At 46.2% G+C, this 20,619-nt stretch overlaps 1 protein-coding gene across 1 annotated transcript in view; it reads right to left on the bottom strand.

Annotated features, from left to right (window-relative positions):
* LOC123786598 (myelin transcription factor 1-like protein) overlaps positions 1-1,189 on the bottom strand; it is a 307,765-nt gene extending 306,576 nt beyond the window's left edge. Inside the window, exon 1 of the mRNA XM_087863207.1 lies at positions 1,107-1,189. The gene's annotated coding sequence lies outside the window, so the exon portion shown is untranslated. The remainder of the gene's footprint in view (positions 1-1,106) is intronic.
* Between the last annotated feature and the right edge of the window lie 19,430 nt (positions 1,190-20,619).

Below are 20,619 nucleotides of genomic sequence, written 5' to 3'. Positions count from 1 at the left end.
ATTTGCAAGAGTATCATTTCTCAATCCCACCCGCTCATCACTGGAAGAGAAAGCAGAGGCCCAGAAAGGTCAAGTGTGTCCTTCGAGGTCACAAGACAGGGACGGAGCTCTCCAATGTGCTCTAGTCAAGGTTACACTACTCATGAAGAGAATTTAAAATTAATGAAATTATGTCTCAAGATACATTTTCTAAGAGTTATAATGACAGTCTAGAATGTGCGACCGAAGACACCACAGGGTCACAACGTGGGTCACAACATGGCTGCAGTCCCGGGTGAATCATTAGAAACAGGTGTCATGTGGGCCAGCTGTCCCTGCCTCAGCCCTGGTGTCATCATGTCTGCAAGCAGGTGAAGATATGTCCTTTTCAAGGGTACAGGAGGATTGAAAAGGAGGACAAGTCAGAAGCTACACAATGTGGCCGATACGAAGCAAGCATGTGACATGTGCGAAACATGACTAATGACGATGCATCTCTCCATGTGTGAATCAGCAGGAAAGGGGACTTTCTTGCAAGAATAACACATTTCCAAAGACATCACTTTTGCCTGGTACATGCCGAGTGTGTCACAGGCCGCCTCTGGGAGACAAAGGGAACGCCAGCATGTACAGGTCACTGGCGGGCTCATCCAGCAGTCTCCTCTCCACCAACCAGTCTACAGACTAACTATGAAGCCCCAGCGAAAGGATCCGAGCAGAAGTCGCCTGAAACTTACCAGGCACCACATGAATATCAAGAATGAAACATGAAGACATTAAAAACACTATGCTGACATATAAATATGCCTTTTGGTTAATGCCCTTAGTTTAATTTGGTTTGTTTCTGAGATGTTTAGATTGCACACAAAGGTCTCATCAGGGTAAAGACACAGGAAACAGTGAGAGTTGATGTACCACTTTAACCAGTGTGTATTTAATCAACTAAACAAGAAGGTAAGATTGAAGCATCTCAATGTGAAAAACAGTAAAAAATACTGGTAGAGAAGAGCCCCTTTCTAAACTGACCGAGTTCAACATCAGGCACCAGGGCATCCCAAATTCTTGTTTTCAGGTAACATTCCTTGCATTCTTAGCAAAAGTACAAGGGCCCGTTTGTATTAACATACCACACTCTACGACTCTTCAAACATCGGCGTAGGTCGCATAGGTGTCCAGATGGGGGCTGCGTGCACCTTGGCCTCGGCCTCCGCGTGAGCTTCTCTGCACAAAAAGAGGACAGGAGACGTGGTTAATGGAACGGAGATGGTCCCCGTGATTTGATGGGAATGGAGGGTTCCCTACACGGATGCCACTGTCCTTGGACCAGCGAAGGCTGTCACATCACATGTGCACATCACATGCACTGCCATTCAGCTCGGACACCGTCCTAGAGCTACATATCCCCACTGTAGCCTTCAAAACTGTAGTGCCTTTGAAATAGAAGTCTGCTCTTTAATAAAAATTAAAGAACAAGGTCATGTGTGTGACACTTGTGTCAGTCCTTAGGTCTCTGGCCTCTGTACAAAGACCACCAACAAAGGGAGCTGAGTCAGAGATGAGCTCAGGTGCCTGGGACACCGCCGGCTCGCCAGGGAGTCATCACAGTCATCCACAGAAGGTTCTGGGCTGCAGGGTGAGCACACCAACTCTAAATATGGCAGCAGACGGGATCAAATAAGAATCTTAGAATCAGGGGCGTCTGGGTGGCTCAGTCGTTAAGCGTCTGCCTTCGACTCAGGGCGTGATCCCAGAGTCCTGGGATCGAGCCCCGCATCAGGCTCCTCCGCTGGGAGCCTGCTTCTTCCTCTCCCACTCCCCCTGCTGTGTTCCCTCTCTCACTGGCGGTCTTTCTCTTTGTCAAATAAATAAATAAAATCTTTAAAAAAAAAAAAAAAGAATCTCAGAATCAGGTTGCTTGCCTGAGGCCACATGAGGACTAATTCTACAGTGGAAGCCCAAGATCTAAACTCATAGAATAACGAAAGATGGGTAAAGAAGGAAGGAAGTCTGATATTTCCTATTTTCTAGGTTTACTCAGAGAAGTGGGGGCATGGAAGGGAAAGAAGGGAAAAGAATTCCTTTGGAACATTAATTCAACTTTTTCTAACCACCAACCATATTCATTCCAATTTTAGCAGTTCTGTGGGAGGAAATATGAAACATGAAATTCTACGCTCTCAACTTTGCTTCTATTCTGTACCTCTACCTGGGATGCCCTCCCCCTGGGTCTTTATAGCCTGCCCGGAGTCTCACTTTCCATGGATGAAGTGAGAAGACCACAGAGCATGCTAAGAACAGTGTGGACAGTCGCTGCCATTACTGACTGGCCATGAGAAGCCAAGCTCTGCATTAGAGGCTACGAGCCCATAGTCTCATCTTACGCTCAAGACAGGAGCTATTATTTCCACTTTGCACTGGTTCAAGATGTTCTGAGATGCGGAGACACACAGCCAGGATGCAAGACCAGCTCCTTCGGACTCTAGTGTCCTTTCTACATCTCCAGGCTGCCCTCCAATGTCCCACACCCACTAAAACACCGATCCTGAGTTTTTCGCTCTTTCAGAAGGAAACATTTAGTCCTTGTGACCCCACCCCAGCTCACAAGCAGAAACATTTCCTTGTGTCTTCCAGGGCAACATCATTGCTATTAAATGTGGACACCATTTTAGATCATCCCCCAAATCAAATGAAACATGCACACTTTTAAAAGGAGTCACACAGATATCAAGTTTCTGGCAATTTCTAATAAATGAGAGAAATAAAGAACCCATTAGAAGCTACTTATGAGAATTTCAGGCCTTGTGATCTTACTTTATAACCGAAAATGACATTAACTCTAGTTTCTACTGGGGTCAGAGCATGCTTGCCTACTGTGAGTCAGAAGCAAATGTTCTGATGGTTCCAAGGGGTCCCAAAGGCCCCCTTTCCTGGTAGGGCAGGTGAGGCCACCTGTGCTGTTCAGGACACTGAACCAGCACACTGAGGGGGCAGAGGCAGGACACGCATGGGCCTTGCTCTCTCCCCCTCCTCTGAATGGTTCCCTGCAGGGCGGGAGGAGGACTGCATAATCCCGAGGGCAGGGAGGGAAGGGGGCTCGCCAGAGGACGGGCTTGGTGTCCAGCACAACGTTACTGAGTTCTGTCTCCCACTCCACTTAGAGAAGTCTGTGGCAAACGAATAGAATCAATGCTCCTGTGGTCACATAAGGACAGATGTGCATGAGCACTCATCGCACCTGGAATTACCACTCCTTTAATTTGTGTTTAGTCCATTATCTTTCTTTTTAAAAAAACCTCGGTAGGTCTATAGAAGTTTGCATGACTTTAAGTGTATCGAAACACGGTACCGGGTTTTGAAATGTTGGAAAGAACTGACTAGACTCTAACGTATTTGGTCCATTGTCTTTCCCATTTTTTTCTTAAGGTCCATATAACCTGCATCCTGGCTCTGATGGGAAAGGCTGGGTTTACAATCTGTGCAGATGCTCCAAACTATGAGATATAAAGAAGTAGGAGCGAGCATGGGCCTGTCCCAGTCTTTTTTTTTTTTTTTACTTTTTTTTTTTTTATGTTCAGTTAGCCACCGTATAGTACATCATTAGTTTCTGATGTAGTGTTCAATGATTCATTAGTTACATATAACACCCAGTGCTCATCCCAACACGCGCCTTCCTTAATATCCATCACCTGGTTACCGCCCCCCCCAAATCCCCAGTCTGTTTCCCGGGGTCCAGAGTCTCTCATGGTTCATGGTTCGTCTCCTAGTCTTTTTTTCTTTTTAATCTATCTAAAAATATGAATAATCTAATTCCTGTGGATGGAAAATGACAGAATTTCAAAAGCTTTGGGAAGAGTTTCTCGTTTGTAAAGTGAGGATAATGACCTCTATGATGAAGCTTTAGTTATCTGTAAGTTAGGAAACTTGGCCTCTAAATTCATATGAATATTCTGGTTAATTAACAATTATCTTTTAAACACAAAATTGTAGTTATTTCTGCATCAATTTACCACTTTCCAACAGAGGAGAAGCAATACGTTTTCCATGGAGATTATTAGAGCAATGTAGCAACACCTTTAACAAAACAGGCTGACTCCACAAGTCAATTTTGACCTTGGAACATAACATACTGGAGGCTGACGGGGAAGGACATCAGGACGCAGGATGTTGACTTATCCCTTTCTGTAGCTTTCCCAAAACAGACATCAGATTTATCATTACATATGTCATTTGATCTCATTTTCTGGATCTATGCTATGGTTCATTCCCGATAAGGGGAAGATATACTTACAAAGACCTAGAAACAGAGACACGGTATGTGCTAAGTAATGAACGTGCACTGTTGTACACAGTCCTCATAGTGAGGAGGGTGGGTTTCAACACGGATTCTGCAGATGACAAAAATGGGGCACAGAGGCTAAAGAGCTGGTTGAACATCACTGGGTTTGTACACAGTAGAATTGGATTTGAACCCTGACAATCTAATTCCTTGGCATGGCTTAGTGCTCCACACTAAGTCCTCAATAAAATCAGAGTTCACTTTTTAAAGAATAAAATCATCATATACCTAGACAAAGCAAAATCTTGGGAAGACTTTAATAAGAGGTTTCTTATTATCTGGCCCACCTGCACCTGTGCTGTCCACCAGCCACGTGGGCTCCTGACCACTGAAGGGTGGCTGGTTTCAGCTGAGATGTGCTATAAATGCAAAATACCAGGGGCACTATGAAAAAAAGAATATAAAACAGTCCACTAATAAATGTATATTGATTACCTATTAGTATGATAACATTATAGGTTAGATAAATATATTATTAAAACTAATTTCATCTGCTTATTTCTATTTAGTTTAATATATGCTGGGAAAGGTAATATTACAGATATAATTTTGTGACTTGCATTATATTCCTGTTGAAACGTGATGATCTAGAGTCTCACTCATCAGGTTCATTTTACCATGAGCTACATTTTGAGTTTTTATCAGAATAGAGCCAAATACAAATGCTCAGAGTGGACACTTTATTGCTAGAGGACAGTATAATACACTCAAGTCAGCCTCAGGAGTGCTAGGTTTATAGTCTTCTCACAGTTAGTAAGCCCCTGATAGGTGCCAGAGCCCAGCTAATGGGATTAAGCAGATTCTGTCTCATGCGGCCAGGTAGGCTCTAGCGTTTCTGCATAGGAGCCTGAAGGTCTGCTTCCTTGTATTTATTATAAACCTAAATTATTGTGTGTTATGTAAACGTCTATTTATCTGCATCTTTTTCAGGCTTGTAGTATCTCCCCCCACACCTCAAGTGCAGTAGCAGCATAGCAGCCCATGCTCTTAATTTTTTTTAAATGTGCTATTTGCTTATTATTATATTTTCAGGCCAGGGTGGTTAGATTTAGTGATCTAATTTCCACATACACCTCATGGAAAGCCTGGGCTGCAAAAAGTAAATAGAGAACAGCATCAAATATATGAACATACGGCGACAGCCTATAGCAACAATAAAAAGATCCTAACAACCAGCTCGCCACCGAGTTACCTCGGATGGCATCTTCTCGTGAGACTGGAGTCAGAGCTCCTGTGACACTGCTTCACGGTCTGCAGTGGAAATCTGACTCTCACTGGTACTGCCAGCGGAACTGAAGCAGGCTGGATGGAACGAACGAAACTCCTCTCTAAGTGGGGTGAGCACATGACGGATATTTTAAAGCATTTGATATCTGAGAAATTATGTGACTTTCTTAATTATTGTCTGAGGAGACGAAAAAATGAGATTTAGATGTAGATCCAATTAATCTCCTACAGAGTCAGCAATCCCCAAACCCCAACCTCACCTGCATCACGGCACAGAGCCACCCTAACCCACCGCCCGCAGGGTCGCCGGAGGTGGAGGCAGGAGGTGCAGGGAAGGAGGAGGACGGTGAGCGGTGCAGGGAAATCTGCTCCCTGGGGAGGGCCTCTCCAAGTCAGGTCTGGGATCCCGGCGGGAGGCAGGGTACTTATGTTCTGACACTGGCTTGGCAACCCACCATCACAACATCACGCATGAGCACGTAATGTCAGCCACACAGTTGCAAACCCCGGTACATAGGCTGAGAGGCGGCAGAGCGGCAGGGCCCAGGCTGCGTGCTCCAGGGTCCCCAGTAGTCAAACCAGACCCTCAAAGAACTTGCCTTCCAGCCAGCGTCTCTGCCTCTGCGCGCCCCGAGGGCCCCAGGCCACACCCAACCACCAACTGCACACACACGGCCCGGGACACCAGCTGGGGCAGAACCAGAGCCCCAGCTTAGACCTCATCTCCTTTTGTTTTTTTAAAAAAGGGGTTTTCGTTAATGAAAGTTTAAAAGCCATTGGACTAGCAGACCTCCAAAGCCTTCTCCTGCGGGAAGGTGAGGACATTGTTATGTGCTTCATTACACCCGGTGTGAACGTTGAGACTACGGTGTATTGATTTGCCCATGTGGTTAGCAGCCTACACTTCCAGGAAACGCAACACTGATGTGGACATAAAGACAGCAGTGAGGGAAGGGAGTCACTCAATCTTAATTACTCACAACATGTACGTACCAACTGGGAGGCTATTCAAGGAACCCAGACTGAAACGTCAAAATTCTCTTAGATGTCCATGCGTCCCTCCGCACGACGGGCTCATTTTCCCCACGCTCATCCTCTGACAGAGAAGGAAGAAAACAGCGTAGTCCTCAGCCCAGGATGCACATTAGAATCACCTGGGGAGCTTTTAAAACACACTGACATCCACCTGCAGAGACTGTGATTTAATTGGTCTGAGGTGAAGCCCAGGCATCAGTATTTTTAAAAAGCTCCCCCGGTGATCCTAATGTGAAGCTAGGGTTGAGAACAAGGGCTCAAAGGAAAGGTGTAACATCCACCTTAAGAGTCCCCAGTTTGAAGCTCTCTTCACAATCCAGCCAGCTCCTCCGCTGGAGAACGAGGAGAAGGTACAATGATCACACCCACCCCACTCAACTTATAGGGCTATCATGAAAATCAATCTGGAAAGAGAAGGAAAAGCTGGTAACAAGAAATACAGCTGTATACAATTTCCATCTTTAAGGAAGACTCAGAGAACCAAAACTCAAAACCACAGACAAGGCACAGAAGCAGCAGGAGAAGCGGGAATAACCAAAATCAGAGGAAAAGGGGCCCTATTCCCAGGTTTTCACGAAAAAGCTGTGGTGTGGCTTACCTATGTCTTGACTATGAAACCAGTGATTTGTGATTTGAGCTCCAATCCCTTTATGATGTAAAATGAGAGTGCCCCGGACACAGGACGAGGACAGATGCAAGCCCATGCTTTTACATGTGGGAGCTGAAACCAGAGGTTCCCTAGGCCTGTGATTTAGAAGGTTTAAGGCAGCCAGCATTTACTGCCCGCAGAGAGTTGAAACAGTGACTCTGGGGCAGGAGAGGCAAGACGCCGAGCCAAGAGGAAGACACCAGCTCCTTGTCCTACAACAAGCATGCCTCACAGTCAGGAACACAACAGAAAGGGTACATCACGGAGCAACAAAGCCGCTCCATTGAGACGGAGGCAGGAGCAGCTCAGAGCCCATGTCCGTGCATGGAGACCCAGTCCACGCACTCTGTGAGGCACGGCAGGTGTCTCGAGAGCTCACTGCAACAGGACCAGTGGGCAGGTGCCCTCTGCTCTGACCCAGGGGTCACCCTCGGACTAGATGATTCTGCACACCCAGCTTTGGGAAGTTCTGTAACATTATGCTCCGGTGTATTTAATCATTTTCAATATTTCTGAATGTGGTCTTCAAGTGTCTACTGAGCAATCTCTTGAGACTTAAAAAAGCCTGATTCTGAAGGTGCCCAAGGAAAATGCACAGAGGGGTGGCCTGTGTGCCAGGGCTGTCCCAGAGCCCTAGGTGTGCAGGGCTGCGGGGCCTCCATTTGAACACCTGGGGTGCCAATCTCGGCGCCTGGGCTGTGGCTGAGGGTCCCCCACTGATGTGGAGCCGGGAAGGAGGCGGCTCAGTCCATAGCAGGCGGAGGACCAGCGAGTTCAGGGCGTGTGAAGGGGCCACTGCCTCAGACATGGAAGCGGTGCGGGCCCTGGGGGTGGCGCCTCGGGCAGCCAGGAAGAGGGAGTGCACCCCCGGCTGTCACCACGCTGGATGCAATCATGTCATCTGGGTGTGTTGCTCTCCGGGGGGGGGGGGGGGAAGCTCCATGACACGGTATAGCAAAGCAATCCCATCCCCAAATGGCTTACATAAAAATGAATCTGAAATTAGAGAAAAAATTACAAAGTGCACAAAGACTGAGGCTTGGCTACCTGAGGAATTTCGGGGAAACTCCCCAGTTAAATTTTCTTCTCTATTTCTAATTCTCGTGTATGTCTGGACCAGACACGGCCTTCACCACTGTGACTCAGCATCTGGGAAAGAGTACTGGGGACCCAGAGGTGGCCAGGTCTGGAGTGAGCAGGCTGGGGGCCCCGAGACCTCCGAGGCACTGGTCAGACAGCTGGACGGGGACCCGGCGTCAGGCACCACACTCAGCCCTATGCACAAGTCGTATGAAGCACCGAGTTTATATTTGAAATTGAAAAGGGTTACAACGTGGGTCAGCATGCCCATCTCACAAGAAAGTCTGCTCTCACTGAATTGGATGTACTGAATAATATCTGACCAACTATTCTCCCGAATTACTTTTTTCTCACTTTAACCTCAAGCATGTAAGCAAAACAATCAAGAAAAAAATCTGGGGACAGGAGAGCTGGAGAAAGGATGAGGGACAATGTGTGAAATTCAGCGAGAGAGAAGGAACAGGGCAGTGTTCACTGAAACACACACTCAGAAGCACACTTCTTCTGTCCTGAAGATCCTCCTTTCATTTGCAAACCTTGCTCACAGGGAAAACATCAAGTCACTGAGACACGAGATCAAGGAAGTGGAGGCTCAGGTTCATGGCGGGCTGAGGTCCCCGGGGTGGTGGGGGAGCAGAGGACCCCAGCCCAGCAGCTCTGTTGGCAGAGCCCTCATCACGGTGAGTGGACGCCAGGGCACCTAACAGTTTAGCCAGGACAGCAGGGCTGGTCTCCCCTCCTCCAAAGAGCAGGGAGACAACAAGGACAAGGACACCACCAAGGAGAGGAAGAAAACTGCCAGTCTATGTGTGGGGGCTTCCTGCCAAGTGCCTGAGGGAAATGGGGGACTGAAGGCTCCAGAGCACTGTCGCCAGAGCCCAGGAGTCACAAAAAGGAGGAGAGCGCATTCCCCCCAGGACGCGGTGACAGCAAGACAGAGTGCTCATCAGGACAGGCAGAGCCAGAGACGCAGCCCCGTAGGGCAGCCCTGGCCCTCCTGGGAGGCGGGTCAGCCTGGGGGACGGGAGGCAGACACTAGCCCTCCTCCTGGCTTATCTGGAGTCAGATCGTTCTATAAATGCATATGCAAAAGGGAAAGATGTGGGACACTCTCCAAGGAAGGACCTCAGCCTTCTTCACGCTGGACCGCACAGCCTCCACCGCCCCGCTCCCGGTGGGCTATCTGAGGGTACGCTGGCGCAGGATGGCATGAGGCAGGGAAAGCGGTCAGCACCACGGCTGCCCCATCCGGTGGGCGTTAGAGGGGCTTCAAGAGCAGTGAAACGTGTGCATGTATGAAAGAGAAAGCAAGCTACTGCATGCAGTCGGCACTCTCCACTTCTCATTGTCAAATGTTACATTAGTATGAAGCCTCGGGCCAGGAGGTGACAAGACGGAGAGACAAGCTTGGTCCCAAACGATGGTGACAGCTGACGGGCGGGTGTCAGGTCACCTGCCCATGCTTAGAAAGCATTCTGTCATCAGAGGGGATCCCTGAAATAACAGGCCCCCCAAGACACTCTCAGATTTGGCCAGGCACCAACAGAGTCAAGCCCAGTGGTCCCGGCTGCACATTTGGGATGCTCTCGTTTGAGAAAGAAGGTGGGAAGGGAAGGTGGTCAGAATCACGGGATGCCTGAGTGCAGGGCACCGCCTTCCCGCAGCCGGGTACAGCCTCGGACCTTGTACGGTGCCGCGGAGGCCAAGCAGCCACAGCAGAGCCAACAGGGAGACTGTGTTTTGATTCACCATGAAGGGGGGAAGAGAAGAGACAAGTGACACAGGAACTGTTTAGAGCAGGGACTGTCTTCACTGGACTAACGGGACCAAATTGTTTTAAATATGCTCCGCTTTTCTCTCCTTTCTGTTAGGGAGGCTGAGAACATCCAAATCACATGTAAACATGAGGAGATATGTAATCCATTGTTGCTCAAGAATAATTGGATGCTCATTTTACCATTTACCTTGTAGAATAAATCCATTATTAACTATTTGTTGAAAACGGTAGCATGCACACCACGCCCTGCTGGACATGATCAGATATCTCTCTCTCTCTCTCTATCCCTGTATAAGCATCTATACCTACATAGACAGTCCCAGGCCTCAGGCAGGTCATGTTCCAGGTACAGAAGCAATCGGAGAACAACATCCATTAAGTGCAATTAAAAATGATGTGTTTCTCTTCGGCAGTGACCTCTCTGCCATGGTGGGTGTTCAGAGATTGGATCAGTAGATGAACACCCACCAGGGAGGTTTTAGGGAGAACTCCTGAGACACGCGAGTCTACATGAAATCTGTGATTCATCTTTGTCTATCAGAGAGATTGTGACATGATAAGCACTGAGGTCTTGGCATAGATATGTATGAACTCAGGAAAGAGAAGTCATAGGCTGGACAAGAGTCAGGAGCAGAGCTCTGAAGCCTGAGTATGATTCAGGTGAAAAGATAAGAGGAGGGCATTCTAGAGAGAGGGAACTGGAGCCATGGTGCATGGGAGGCCAGGAGGACGGCAATCCACCTGGACACAAAATATCCAGAAAGCCCCATTTGGTAAATTATGTGCAGCAAGACTGCAAACATCACAGAGTTTCTCCTGCCATCCAGCCAAGGGAAGAGGCTGACCCAGAATAGAGACGCTTCGCCCTCTGAGAGAGGGGCAAGCAGCCAGATAAGATCTCGCCAGAGAGAGGGAGACACAGATAGACGGAGCTTCTGCCCTCAAAACCACTTCATTTCAGAAGAGAGGCAACCCAAATACGGAGAATCAAGAAATTCAAGAATGCAGTGACATTTAAAAACCGATCATAGGGGAAAAACCAAGAGGCACAAACCAAGAAACAGACTGTTGATGACAGAGAACCCACTGACGTCACCAGAGAGGAGGGGAATGGGGGAAGGGGAAGCAGGTGATGGGGGTGATGGACGCACCTGCTGTGAGGAGCAGCGGGTGATGTAGGGCAATGCTGAATCAGAATATTCTACACCTGAAACTAATGTAACACCGTATGCTAACTAACTGGAATTCAAATGAAAACTAAATGGAACTTTTTTAAAGCAGGCTCCACGCCCAGTGAGGAGCCCATCATGGGGCCGGATCTCACAACCCTGAGATCAAGCTCTGAGCTGAGATCAAGGGTCAATCATTTAACCAACTGAGCCACCCAGGTGCCCCAAAACTAAGTGGAATTTTTAAAAAATAACAAAAAAATAAAAAATAACCCCAGTGGGCAAGTATAGAAAATACAGAAAATGTTATTCTGTTTTTCCAGAAGGTCTCTATAACGAAGCCAGAATCAGCCAAAAGGAACCTCAAGAAAAGATTAAGGAAGTTTGATATAAAAGTTACCCGAAGGGCACCTAGGCAGCTCAGTCAGTTTGGCGGCCGACTCTTGGTTTCAGCTCAGGTCATGATCTCAGGTCATGGGATCGAGTCCCACATTGGACTCTGCGCTCAGCAGGCAGTCTCCTTAGGATTCTCTTCCTCCCTCTCCTTGTGCCCCTCCCCCCTTCTCTCTCTCTCAAATAAATAAATAAATAAAATCTTAAAAAAAAAAAAAAAAACCAACTACCAGAAATGCAAGGAAACATGCTGTCGCTGTTCCTGAAACAAAAGCTACTTACGAGGTAGGAGGTACAGTGCCTTTTAAAACAAATGGGAGAAAAACAGCTTTCAGGAGAACAGACCAATTCTCTGAGATAAAATGCTTGTCCTATTTGATAAGCTGTTCCTATTCCCATTTAGATGAATTTTTTTTTATTTTAAGAGAAAGGATGTGATTCATGAAAAATATTTCCATTTGAAGGGTTTTTTCCCCTTTATTTAAGAAATTAAAATTTTTAAAAGCTTTGTGATTAATATTGAAATGCTCTTTTGAGTATGGATGGTGTATAATTTTTCTTCATGTTGATATCTCAGCAGTGATACAGACATTTTCTTTCTTCTAGAAATGCTGTCTCACTAATGTCATTAACTCCACGAGACAGGGAAGGGGAAAGTGGGACCCATCAGTGTGAAGGCAAGGAGACAAAGTGCGGAGACAGATGTTCCACGCTGCGGCCGTGCGTGCGTGGCCTGCCCCGTGCCCAGGGGCGCAGCTGGTGCTTCTCGGCCTCAAGAAACCCACAACTCAGTGGCATCAGGAGCAATCTGTTATCCCTTCATGGGCAGATCGTTAGGAAGCTTGAGCATCGTCATGCAGGGCTTGTAACTTCACCTGAGGCTCCCAAGACCAGAGCCATCGGTCCTGATGAGAAGGAAAACAGTGCCCAAGCTTAGATCGGGGGGGGGGGGGGGCCATGCCCCCCTTCTCAATTGGTTCCCACCAATCTGGAGGACACTTTAGGGCCAACTGGAGCTACCTGCAGTGTGGATGCTTTTGGGGTGGGCCAGTAATCATGCAAATAGCAGGTTCCCTGCAATTTTGGCTAGGCACACTATGCACCACGCTTATTCAAGGCATGCTGATTCAGTGGGTTTTCTCTGCTTCTGAAGACACCTCGGTGAAGTAGCTAAAGCCTCAGTGTCCTGGAAATGCCTTCTGAGTCATTTTTCCCGCTGGGCTCAAGTCAGAAGCATCTTGAAATTTGTATTTGAACAGTGCTAACAATAGGGCAACACAACCAGGGAACCTTTTTCAGGACAGAAGTTAAAGTGGGTGGGACACCTGGACAACAGGTGTAAACCAGGACCATCCAGGCACGTGGCCCTCAGCATTGTGCACAGCCTGGGGAAGAATCCGCCTGTCCTTTATCAGTGAAAATGGTTCTCACCAAGTGCATGCTTTTCTGCAGATGGGTCAGGGCATTCCTATTAATTTTCCCCCAGGGACAGGTTTTAAAATTCATAACATTCAGACACCTTCACAACTCTCCACGTCCCCTCCCACCACTCCGGCAGCCGTGTGCACTACTCAGCATGCTCAAAGGCATTAACTCCAGGGAGGTTTCAGGAATTTCTCAAGGAAGAACAAATGTATCCTTTTATACAGAATGAAATATTGTCCTCCTCCTCCTCCCTATTACCATCTGAGCACTTTCTCAGTGAGGGAGGAAGGCCAGAAAAATAAAGTAAATGCATTTAGGAGCCATCTAAGGTAAGAAAAATGGGCCCTAAATTTTAGCAAAGCAAATCTATTCTGAGAAACCACTGCCAAGACCATTGTCATGAAGCCTTTTCCCTATTTTTTTCTCCAAGGAGTTTTAGTTTTAGGTCTTATATTTAAGTCTTTAATCCATTTTGAGATGACTTTGTGTATGGTAAAAAATTAAGGGTCCAGTTTCATTCTCTTGCTTGTGGATATCCAGTTTTCCCAACAGTTTATTAAAGAGACTCTCCTATCCCCATTGTGTATGCCTGCCACCCTTGTTGAAAAACAGTTGACAGTGTATGCATGGGTTTTTCCTGGGCTCTCTGTTCTGTCCCCCTGGTCTACACACCTGTCTGTGCCAACACAACCCTGTGTTAGTTATTGTACCTTTGTAATAATATTTTTAAAGGAGGAAGTGTGATGCCTCTCATGTCGTTCTTCTTGCTCAAGATAGCTTTGGCTACCTTGGGTTCTTGTGGTTCCGTACAAATTCAAGGATTGTTTTTTCTATTTTTGTAAAAACTGCCATTGGGATTTGGATGGAGATTTCATTGAATCTTTAGATCACTTTGTGTAGTATGGATATTTTAACAATATTAAGCAAGAGAAACAAAAATAGACAAGAGGGGTTGCATCAAACATAAGAATTCTGCACATCAAATAAAATAATCAGTGAAAAAACAACATACAGGACAGGAGAGAATGTGTGTGAACCACACATCTGAGAGGGACTAATATCCAAAATATACAAACAACTAATACAACTTGATAGTAAACAAAACAAAACAGAATAACTCAGAAATGGGCAAAGGATGTGAACAGACATTTCTCCAAAGAAGACATCCAGATGGCCAACAGACATGAGAAGATGCTCAACATCACTTGTCATCAGGGAAACACAAATCAAAACTACAATGAGATACCACCTCACACCTGTCAGAATGGCTGAAATCAACAACACAAGAAACAGCAGGTGTTGAGGATGTGGAGAAAAAGGGACCTTGTGCACTGTCGGTGGGAATGCAAACTAATATAGCCACTGCATTCCTCAAGAAATTAAAAAAGACAGAATTACTATATGATCAAGCAATCCCACCTCTGGGCATTTACCCAAAAAAATCAAAATCAGAATCTCAAAAAGATAACTCATATTCCCACGTTCACTGCAGCATTATTCACAATCACCAAGGTACAGAAACAGTTATCAATGTCTATGGATGGACAAATGGATAATGAAGCTGTGATCTATGTGCTAGATCTGCAATAGAATATTTTCCAGCCTTAAAAAAAATTATAATCCTGCCATTTGAGACAACTTGGATGCATCCGGAGTACACTACTGCTCAGTGAAATAAGCCCGACACAGAAAGGCAAATACTGCATGGTTCCACTCATAGGAGACATCTAAGATAGCCCAGCTCCTAGAAACAGAGTAGAGTGGCGGTTGCCAGGGGTGGGGAGGGAGAAACCAGAGTTGCCATCGATGCGCGCCCAGTCTCAGTTACCCAGGATGAGTAGTTCTCCAGCTCTGCTGGACAACACTGGTTCCTTAGTTAACAACACCGGGTTGTGCACTTAAAAATTTGCCAAGAGGGGGGCGCCTGGGTGGCGCAGTTGTTGAGCGTCTGCCTTCGGCTCAGGGCGTGATCCCGGCGATCTGGGATCGAGCCCCACATCAGGCTCCTCCACTGGGAGCCTGCTTCTTCCTCTCCCACTCCCCCTGCTTGTGTTCCCGCTCTCACTGGCTGTCTCGCTGTCAAATAAATAAATAAAATCTTAAAAAAATAATTTGCCAAGAGGATAATCTCATGGTAAGTGTTCTTACCACACATACATACACATACAAACAGAGAAACATGTTCTAGTCCCCCCCTTCCCCATCAAAGAAACCATGAAACACTTCCATGCAGTTCCTTTTTTGCATCCACTTCGCTTTGGGGTCAATGTCCATACCACCTGACAAACTTTCTGAGCTGAGGAGCTGAGAAGAAAGCATGGGTAGTTCTGATCAACTCTGGAAGGACACACAGGGCAGAAAATACCCATGAAGTAATATCCTTAGCATGTCCAGTCTCCCAAGTGTCCTAGCCATTAGTAATTCTGGGCTGTGAGACCACACTGGTCTTTGATCAAGCCCAGCTTTTAATTCTGGGCTAAAATATAAACGGACATACTCCACATCTGAACCAATTAGCATACGCACATTTTTGGTAATTATTTATCATGTGCCTACTGATGACCAAGTGCAGTGGGACAAGCCAGCCCAATTTCCATCTTTTGCTCAAAGACATTATCTCTTTCTGAGGAGACAAGATCGACATACAAACAGCAAAATGTATGTGGTAAGTAATTAGATGTGAAATCATTCAACACAGCTTAACTATAAACATTCCTTCTCTGATGGGACTTGCCAGGGAAATCTTCATGAAGAAGACAGGTTTTAATTTAAAGAATGCCTTTGCAGTAATAATTTGCTAGCTACAACTAAGAAACTGACATTAATAGTACAAAGCTTTATAAACTTCCTTTTAAAAAAAAATGATTGATTGTTTGATTTTTAGAGGGCGGCGGTCAGAGAGAGTCTTAAGCAGACTCCACACTCAGTGCAGAGCCCCACATGGGCTCAATCTCACAGCCCTGAGATCATGACCTAAGCTCAAACTAAGAGTCAGACACTCAACCAACTGAGCCACCCAGGCGCCCCTGTAACCTTTCATTCAATAAAGGGCTTTTCTTCAAAAAAAAAAAAAAAAAGAGCCAAAATTATTCATGTGGTAAATCATCCTCTGTGTTTTAAAAATAAACACCTGTCATGGACGTTCAAACTCTTAGTTCTGAGAGGGTAAAACAAGGCAATCTGCGTGCAGGGAATCCCATGAACAGGAGCCTGGCTCTGGAACCTCAGCCAGGAGCGCACTGCACAGCATGGTCCCGTGGGCAGCCGCACCTTCCACGGGCATCCCCATCCCCTCCATCCGTGCCCTGGCGGTGCAGTGCTTGGGGGGCACCTTCTCGCCTGGCTTACTCTGGTTTTTGTTCAAGAAGAAGGAAGCACTGGGTTCCTCTTTAAGGATGAGACACACTGTATCCTGAGGAGGCCAAGAAGCCAAGGGCTAATGGAAATCCTGTCCTCATCAGGTGGCAGATGCATCCAGTCTCCTCACAGGGCATCTCTGCCCATGCGTCACCAAGCAGGACACCTGGCTGGGGCCAGAGGAGACCTCAGGGAGTCCGCCACCATCCGGGATCCAGGAGGAGCTGGTTGTGGAGAAGGAGGCTGTGTCTATGACCTGGAGGCCAGTGCCCACAAATCAGCTCAAGATCTCAGGGGACACAGGAGTGGGGAGGGGAGGTGGTGCTTGGGGGTCTGCATCAGAAGAGGGAGGGCCACCCGGGCTAAGACACAGCTACAGGAACCCCTGCACCCACCATGCCCCTCAGCGTTCACTAAGCAATCTACAACTAGATTTCTTTCTTTGAAAGGAAAGCATAATTATCAATGAAATTGGAAACTCCAAATATCCAAATAGTTAATCATGTGTTTTTCTGTAGCTCTGTTTCATGCTGACTCATCTACCCCTTGGGAGCTGCCAGGGACAGCCCCACATACACACACTCAAGGGTAGACTCAGGACACATTCAAACCCCCGGCTCCCACCTCAACCTTTATCCACATCATCTCGATCTTCCGCTTGTCGGATTCCTAAATCACATTTTGGCTCTAGATGATTTTCTACCGGCTTGTTGATGTATTATATCCTTTTAATTACCTTTAAAGCAAAGGAAAAAAAAATCGATACTGTTTGGTATGTCGATGACTTTGGAGTGATTCCCAAGCTGCGTAACCTGGCCTGAAGTTCAGTTTATTATTCTGAAACACTAGAATGGCCAGTATGGTTTCACATTGGGGCAGAACCTCAACTAAACTCAGAAGTTCACTTCTTTTACAGAAACATTTCTTCCTTGTGTATAACAACTATGTGTGAGTGACTGGGAGCCAAATTAATATGGTATTGTCCAAATAGTCACTTAAATATAAAATACACACAATTACGTGTTTATGTGTGAGTATAGATATTTAACTTCTGGTTGCCTCTGGAATTCCTAGGATTGATTATAGGATGTTTGACATGACCCTGTAATCTGAAGACCCCTAATACTGTTAACTGAGGAGTCACTGAATCAGGGCTGTGTTAGTTCTAAGGGCCAGCACCCGTGCCCACAGAGCCAGCTGTGGGAAATGCTGCGGGAACCATCAGCGAGGGGGATGCACATCCCAGTGCTTCATCGTCTCATTCTCCGCACGGGAACAAGGCACCATGAGTGAGGTGCATCTTTCAAAATAATCAAGCTTCTCCCCGCCCCGAGTAAGGGTTTAATTTTAAAGAACTCTGTCAACTGTACTTTGAGTTGTCTAACCTCTGGTGGAGGGATGGAAGGGCCGGACCTTCTTGCCACGTGCTGGTATTCTGAGAAGGCTCAAAAGACAGCTGACTTCCTACAAACTCCATCTTGCAGACAACGCAGCCCAGAAGAGAGACCCATCTCTGACCCTGTTGGGAGTCGACCAAGGGCCCCCCAAGCAGCCCGTCCTCTGTGGCCCGCAAGTCTCCCTCCCAGTGCCCTGTCCGTCAGCACCAGGGACAGCGCCAGACTCTCCAGGCACCTGATTCCTCCTTCTCACCGGTGTGAAGGCAACATGCAGGGACCCTGCACAAACATCCATCCCTAGCACATGGTGGAGCGAACCCTGCCCCCACGCGTCCCTGCCTCTGTGCTCCCAGTTCATCCCCACAGGCCTCTTCCCTCCTGTTCCCTCTCTGCCCACCCATGCCTCTGTCTCCCTCCCTCCCTCAGTCTCATCTTCTCTCCACAGAAGGACACAGACTTGTGGAATATTCCTTTTGAACTCCAGTATGTCCCATTTCACATTTATGATGTCATTGCTTTATTTAGCAAATATTCAACTTGCATTTTTGAGCCCTACTCTGTGCTAGACACTGCTCTCAGCACTTGGTCACAGCAGAGAATAATAGAACAGAAATGAAAGGACTGGTGAATATAGGCATTTTAATTTTTTTCTTTAATTTAAAAGTTTAATATGGACATAGCATGTAGATTCCCCACTGTGCCCAAATATTTAGTTCATGTGAGTATGACCAAATGAAAAATTTTAAACGTAAAATTATGTGCCAGGCACTGAGCTACATCCTGTCGATACAAAAATAAAGAAAAAAAATGTTTTGATATGTTATAAAGGAGGTCAGACTCACAAACAGGCCTCTGTCCACTGGAACATTTATGTCTGTAACAGGTTAATACTACTTCTGTCAATTACCTTTAAAATATATTAATGTAAGTACATTTCACAACTACTACAGAAAATGCACACTCAAAAATAAGGAAAAATAAAATGACAGACTGTTATTTCATAAATATAAAGGATGACAAGATACCGACACAGAATTGGAGTCTGCAAACAGGTACACAGCCAGCTAGAGGTTGGAATGTTAGTGGGCTCTCTCAATGACTGCCTAATGGCCTAATGAACCTCCCAGTCAGTAGGTGTTGGCTGAATTTTCAGAATTTTGTACAGATTGATAAGTGCACAGAAATGATCTTGGTTTGTTCCTTTGTGTGAGTTTGCTCATCTGCACAGGCGAGCTTGGAAATGAGGCACCTTTCCTCCGAAATGTTGAAAAGGGGGCGACCATGCTCCCATTCCTGCCAGACTTGAAGACAAACCTGACTGTGCTGTCAAACAGCAGAGGCCGTACACACCACCGTACGTGCTCACGTGCGGGGTCCTGTGGCTGATGCTGCTCCCGTGCACAAGGGGTCCCTCCCGTCCCTCTGCGCGCTCAGGTGGCCAGGACTGAACACAAGGCAGAAACCCGATCAAATGATTGTAACTCTTAAAGAATTTAAATGAGCTCTTTTCTAGCTTCTAAAACTTTGCTAAAGCCAAAACTGTCAATTAGAGAACAGATATGCTAACACGCAATAATTATTTGATGTATGAATAAAGTCCTTGAGAGATGGGCCAGTTGATGGTTTTGAAGAATAGGATTTTTTGTTTTAATGCAAAAGCAGTTCTGACTTTGGGGCTATTCACGAATGTCCTCAGCAGCGGCATGGGGCCCCTTTCACGTAAAGGCGTATCTTTGTTTTTATTATTCAGTAAATTATTCAACTTACATTTACTTAGCTACTATTTCCCAGAGAGTGAACACCACACTTAACTCTAGGTTAAAAATTGTTTTTAAAAAGGGAAGAGAAAAGAATAGTCACCATCATAGTCATAGTTTGTGGGACCTCTTCCGTATCTCACAATCATTATTCTATCCTTTCATAATCCTTGATAAACATAACGCCTGTATATCATGCTTGGCTTTAGAGGTGGAGATTTAATATCGGGCATGAGGTGATTTGTCAGGGAAGTGCACAAACTACAGCTAGAATGGCAATGGTCTGGTTCCCAGGTTTGCAATTTTGGGTGAAGTTCTTCCAATGGGGCAGGCTTTCTTCACATGGCCTATACAGTGCATGCTTCTGCCACCATCCTCAGTACAGACCAGGAGCTCAGTGAATTGCTACCAGCTGGCTTGTGTTTACAAAAATTGTGTTAAGAGCGATGTAGATTAAACTTAAAAATCAAAAGTTACTGTTTCTTAAGGACTGTCACGACCCTTTAATTAGAGTGGGTTGGGATGAAGCATCCCATCCCCGAGCTGTAGGTCACTACGCCTGTGGATTTATTTCACTGAAGCAACGCACTTGTGTGGTCTCAAGTCTTAAGTGCTAGGAGAGTTCTTGACAGGCCACATTGGAAAGGCAGATGCATCCTACAGGATTCCACGTTGAAAGCGATTTATTTACCCCCAGATACCAAGAGTGGACTTTAAAAAATAAACACAAACAAATAAATAATAACAAACACAAAACAAAACTACCTTTCTGAAAATGATCGCAGTGCAAGGCTGTGTATGTAATAAAGTTTCATTGCCAATGAAAACAATATTTGTCACTTGACTTCTCAGGAGAACAAGGTATGAAACACAATATCCCCCTCAAGAATCTTCCCTGAGTCCTGTTGCCCACAGAGGACACGTCACAGTGAACCACACCAGAGCATCCCAACTCATACACGGTCGCCCGGCTACAGGCAGTCATCAAAAATCCAGATTTCCTTTCTTCCTCTTTTTTTTTTTTTGTTTTTTGTTTGT

Source organism: Ursus americanus, chromosome 7 (genome assembly GCF_024610735.1).
Source record: "Ursus americanus isolate L20-20 chromosome 7, mUrsAme1.1.p, whole genome shotgun sequence".
NCBI classification, from domain to species: domain Eukaryota; kingdom Metazoa; phylum Chordata; class Mammalia; order Carnivora; family Ursidae; genus Ursus; species Ursus americanus.
This window is presented reverse-complemented; position numbering and strand designations above follow the sequence as displayed.